Here is a 6,000-nt window from a genome sequence, read left to right as displayed (position 1 = left end):
AGCACCTGACCGCCCCAGGGGTGGCATCTGCTTGGTAGGAGCTCGCTCACTCGTTTCTAACTCCACCCCGCGCCGGGACACTGAGCGCCACACTTCTGTCCTTTACCTTTTGCCGTCTGTGCCTCCTGTCTCGCAACCGCACCCGCCCCCAAAGGAGATCCAGGTTTTCCTTTAAACTTCTTGATTTTCACTTCATAATCTCAATTATGGTTCCTGCAGGATGCCTGGGTTTTTCAGCACGTCCCCCGACCCCCTTTCTTGAAGGAACATTAAGGAAGATTTGTTGTTGGAATTTTCTAAGAGATTTCTTAATTCTTCTAGGAACAGCAGAGTTAGCTCTGATTTTTGGAGACCTTCTGCCCAGGCAGTCTTAGAAATATTCTTAGTCGTACTAGCGGCTAACCTCCGTGCAGTCCTCCCCACACGCCGGCCTGGCACTTAGGGCTGCTGCAGGCACGGCCTCTCTTTTTCCCAGTCATCTTGTGAGGCGGGGATTATTATTATTATTTCTGTCATGTAGTTGAAGAAACCAACGTTTACAGAGATTAGACAACTTGCCCAAAGTCACACAGCGAAAAAGCAACAGCAACAAAGCAAAACCAGAAACAGAGCAGGCTTCAACCCCAGGTCTGCTGCTTCCAGACATCCGCTCACAAAGCTTTGCAGACACTCATGGCCAGGCTGTCTGTTACCAGCTTGTGGAGCACAGGGACAGGGGAACAAGGTAAACGCAGTCAGGCGGGTGCTCTGATAAAAGCACAAGGGACTCTGGGACCCCCAGGGGAGGGGGCTCAACCAGCCCAGGAAGCCTTGTCAATCCTCGGAGGAGGAGATGCCTGAGCGAGTCTTACAAGATGAGATGGAGCTAGTGGGGCGACAGGAGAGGTAGCATGAGGGCAGCCTTCCAGGCAGACAGGACAGCGGGGACAGAGGCAGGGAAGTGAGCTACTTGAGGATCACAATTCTCTGTCACCAATGCCACAAGGGTGAAGCAGGGAGTGGAAAACAGTGAGGCTGGGAAGGTGGGTGCAAAGCCCCCTTTGAGGCCCCAAAAGACTGAGTCATCTGAAAACCAAAGGACTGGGCAGCCCTGGAAAGTGACAGTGCCCCGGTCCCCTGGGGGCGTGAGTGGGAGGCTGAGTGTGGGAGGCAGTTGCTCGGGTGTGGGGAGAAGTCCCTGGGGCCATAGAAAGCTGAGTGAGGTGGAGAAGACCATGGGCAGAAATACGCAGTGAGTGTGATGCCAGGGCTGTGCGCCCGAGCACAGAGTGTGAGGGGGAAGGAAGAGCCGAGATGGGCAGGGTTTCCTGGTGGGTGGAGAGTGTCACCTCCGGCACGCCACGCCGTCAGCCCTCAGATACTACCTGAGGCCCTGTTAGGGGCCAGGGGCTGCCAGGCACTGCACAGAGCCTGCAGGGTGCGCCAGAGACTCTCAAGGGACAGCTGTTGGGACTGGGGGTGGGAGGACAGCAGCAGGACGAAAGATGAGCGTCTAAGTTGGATGCAGAAATAGCGGGCTGAGGTACTGGGGTAGAAGGCAGCCAAGGGCCCCTGGTGCCTCCAGGTGAGTTCGAGCCCTGGGTGTGTGTCCTCAGCTTCATCCATTATTTTACTTAATTCTCTCGGCCGCTCTTCCAGGTGGGCTGGGCTCTTGGGGATTCAAGAAATAGGAAAAGTGGAGGTTGAGTCAGGAACACAAACATTCCAGGGAACCATAGGATGGGTGGTACGCTCAGCGGCCCTCCTGCAAGCTGGATGGGGAACGGGATCAGGATGGAGGATGCTTTTGCCCTTTTGTGTTCTTTTCCCCTCCCTCCCCTTCCTTTGCTTTCCTCCTCTTGCAAATGTCCCTCCGTGGTGCCTAGCCTCCAATCTCCAGTATCTCCAGACTGGTGTCAGTGGGTCCCTGGTTTCCTTTCTAATGCTCAGGGAGAATCTGATTGTGTGGCTCTCGCTTCTAAAACCAGCCTCAAGTCCAAGTCTAGCAGCCGACCTCTCTTGACCAGATTCCAGCTGTAACAGTCAGCAGAGGCCAGCAAAGGAGCTTTCAGGTCCAGCCCCACTCAGTAGGGGTTTTGTTGGAAGTGACCTTCTGAGAGGGGCCGAGGGCCAGGCTGGCTCTGACTGAGGTCACTAAGAACAAAAGACAGGGATTAAACTATCCTCATCCGACTAAGGAAGACACAAGTTAGGGGCCCGGCCCCAGTCAAAAAGTCAAGTCATCTCTCTTCCGGAACTAAGATTCAAAAATCTGGTTTCCCCATTCTAAACCCTGTGCTTTGTCACACCCCTCAGTCTTTGCCAGGGCTCTCTCTAATCGGACCAGGCTCTACCCCGGCAGGTCCTCTGGTGGCCATTTGTGCAGGCACTTCCCATCACTGGGCCAGCTCTCTGCAGGCTGGCGGGGGGGGGGGGGGGGCAGCTTGGTACCTCCATCAGGTACGTTCACTCTCCCCTTTCCCCTCCTGGCTCCAGCCCTGTAATTACCTCTTCCGAAGTCCATTCTAGTTTATTGACGGAGCCTTGGCAAATCCCAGAGCCTCTAGACAAACACAAATCGATCAGAGACATATGCAGAGTGAATTTAAAATGAGAATTCACTGCCATTTCCAAGAATGAAACCAAAATACTACTAAAAACCATCAATAGAAATCTCAGACACTGCTTTCCCCTCTCTCCAAAACCCGGGGGCAGCCTTGGTCGCCTTGCAGCCTCCACGCCTGAGCGCTCACATTCATACCCTCATTCACTGAGTGTCTTGCTCCATGATCAGAAGATCTGGTGTCCAACTCGTTCTCAACCCTCTAGGTGCTCTAACTGACCCCAGCCTAGACCCACAGCGTCTGAGATGGACAGATGCAGACAGTCCTGAAACCAAATCGAGTGCCCCCACCCTGGAGTCTAGGTGGTGGGCGTTCCCACCGAGCTCAGCTAGGTGGGGGTACACAGGGTCTTCTAAGCGTGTGGCTGAAGGACACACAATCGAACAACAGCACAAGGTTTCCTCAAGATTCTTGGCCGCAGAGACATTTCTTCAGCCACAAGGGGGCTTCTCCAGCTGATGCAGTGAGGAGGGGTGACGACTTGCCTTACAGAATTCATCTTGTTTAATTCTCGTTATGATCCAGGCAGATACTTTTGTCCCCGCTTTCACACATGGAGAACTTAAGTAATTGTCCAAGGTCACCACCGGGCAAAGCCCAAGCCAGTCAGACTGGAGAGACGTCTCTGACCTGACTTCCCCACCCAAGCTTTCTGTGGTAGTCAGGTCTGATCACAAGTCATCCGAGCCGCAATCCTTTATCTCATCCCTAGCCTCTCGGCAATTTTTAAAAAAAGATTTTATTTATTTATTTGACAGAGACACAGCAAGAGAAGAAGCACAAGCACAGGGAGTGGGAGAGGGAGAAGCAGGCTCCCCAATGAGCAGGGAGACCGTTGCTAGGGCTCGATCCCAGGACCCTGGGATCAAGACCTGAGCCACAAGCAGACGCTTAACGACTGAGCCACCCAGGTGCCCCAACCTAGCCACTCTTCAAAAGTCAGCTCAGAAGACACCCGCTTTGAGGACAGCTCTGCCCCCATCAGCCTCCACATCCCACCGCCGCCCCCACCCCAGTCCTGCTCTGCCTGTCCCTACTCATACTGTAGACCTTGGTGTTGTATCGTGTCGATCCTCTGTTCCCGAGCTTGACACAGCAACCCCCATGCAGGAGGTGCTCCATCATGCCTGTTGAATGAATTAATGAATGACTTTTCTCTTTTTTCCCTCTTGGGGTTTCTGTGAAGAGGAAACCACACACACACACACACACACACACACACACACACACACACACACACACAATGTCTTCACACTGATGAGACAAATAATTACCAAAGAACGTATCAGCTGTGGTTTGACACGGGGTGGGATGAAGCAGGAGGAAGGTACCATTTGAACCAAGCCTTGAAGGGATGAATTAATTCTTTTTGGTTGCTGTTGCAACAGAATACCCATAAAATTGACCATTTTAACCATTTTTAAGAGTACAGCACAGTGACCTTAGGTACATTCAGGTTATACAGCCATCACCGCCATCCATCTCCAGAACATTTCCATCATTCTGATCTGCAGCACTTTCCATTAAGTAATAAATCCCTGGGGCACCTGGGTGGCTCAGTCGATTAAACATCTGCCTTTGTCTCAGGTTAACATTGCAGGGTCCTGGGATCGAGTCCCACATCGGGCTCCCTCTTCTGCAGGGAGCCTGCTTCTACCTCTCCCTCTGCTTGCAACTACCCCCTGCTTGTGCTCTCTCTATTTGTGCAGGCTCTCTCTCGCTCTCTCTCTTTAGAAAAAAATAAATGGGGTGCCTTTGTGGCTCAGTGGGTTAAAGCCTCTGCCTTCAGCTCAAGTCATGATCTCAGGGTCCTGGAATCGAGCCAGGCATCAGGCTCTCTGCTCAGTGTGGAGCCTGCTTCCACCTCTCTCTCTCTCTGCCTTACTTGGGATCTCTGTCTGTCAAAAAAATAAATAAAATCTTCTAAAAAAAATAAAGTAAAATAACAAATCCTTATCCCTACCTCCTCCTGGTAACCAGTATTCTCCTTTCTGTCCTATGGGTTTGACTATTCCATGTACCTCCTATAAACGGAATTACATACAGTATCTGTCCTTTGGTGTATTTCACTTAGTGTGATGTCCAAGATTCATTTATGTTGTAGCATGTATCAGAGTTCCATTCCTTAAGGCTGAATGATATTTCACCGTTTGTATATATCAAATTTTGTTTATCCATTCATCTACCGATGGACATTTGGGTTGTTTCTATCTTTCGGCCGCTGGGAATAATGCTGTTATGAACGTTGATGTAGAAATAGCTGTTCAGGTCCCTGCTTTCAATCCTACCATCCCGTTTTCCGGATCGGACACACCAGTTTACTTTCCCACCAGCAATGCACGAGGGCTCGTTTCTCCGTATTTTCTCCCAACAATTATTATTTCCTATTTTTTATTTCCATCTCAGTGGGGATCTTTCCTTTTTTAAGACTCTGAAGTCAATATGGCATAAAGTGAACGTTTCTTACATCTGAATGGCCGCTCCGTGTGCGTGTTTGATATTATAGGGTGAGGGCCGCTGGTGGGAGTCCGATCCTCTCCGTGTGGACACTTGAGGAAACAAGGGGTCTGGGCTCTTGAAGACGGGGGTGTTCATCGAATACCCAGTGACGGAACCTTCTGGCCAGCGTGTTTGAAATACTCCAGAAAAAACAACAACAGTAACAATAAATATTTGGCTTCAAGAAAGAAAGCAAGGCTGACAGCAAGGGGAGGAAGGGGAGAGCACGGGAGCAGGTGGGGAGGGGCTCCTGGGTGACCCTCTGAGCTGGGTTCTGCTCCAGAACCTACAGCAGGTGACAACAGGGAAGAGAATCACGGGCACCATTGTCACACTCCTGGCCCAGCTGGCACAGCCAACGGTTATGGGTCTACACACAGGGGTGAGGACGATCACTTTTAGCTGCACTTCTAGAAAAATTGCAGCCTTGAGAAAGACCCCCGCCCCCGTCTATTCTGGTCAGTATTCCCTAATGATTTAGCTCATGTAAAGAGGCTCTTTATTCTTAAACATTTCTTTACAATACTCCTAGGAGGTAGAGTAAATGCAAGGTGACTCTCTAAAGACCTGCATAATTGAAGATCAAAGAGTCCAAGAAGGTCAGTTTGGGGGGTAGAGGATGTAAGACGCCTCCTTTCATGCAGGGAGGCAGCGATTCCAGGAATGAGGATGTTGTCCAGGCTGCACTGTGGGTCAAGAGCTCACAGCCCAGAGTCCAAGGCTCCTTCAGGTTCCCCTCCTGTGGCCTGAGTGTCCTGTCCCCTCTTTGGACTCCAGGACCATAGGTGGGCAGGGCTGCTGGGTTTCCTAACTCGGTATGAAGGTTGTGCTCTCTTCTCAAAGCTCTGCAGTGCTAGCTAGGTTCCCCCTTTGCTCTCCCACAGTAGGACGGGCCCCG

Source organism: Mustela lutreola, chromosome 4, assembly GCF_030435805.1.
Source record: "Mustela lutreola isolate mMusLut2 chromosome 4, mMusLut2.pri, whole genome shotgun sequence".
Lineage (NCBI taxonomy): Eukaryota > Metazoa > Chordata > Mammalia > Carnivora > Mustelidae > Mustela > Mustela lutreola.
This window is presented reverse-complemented; position numbering follows the sequence as displayed.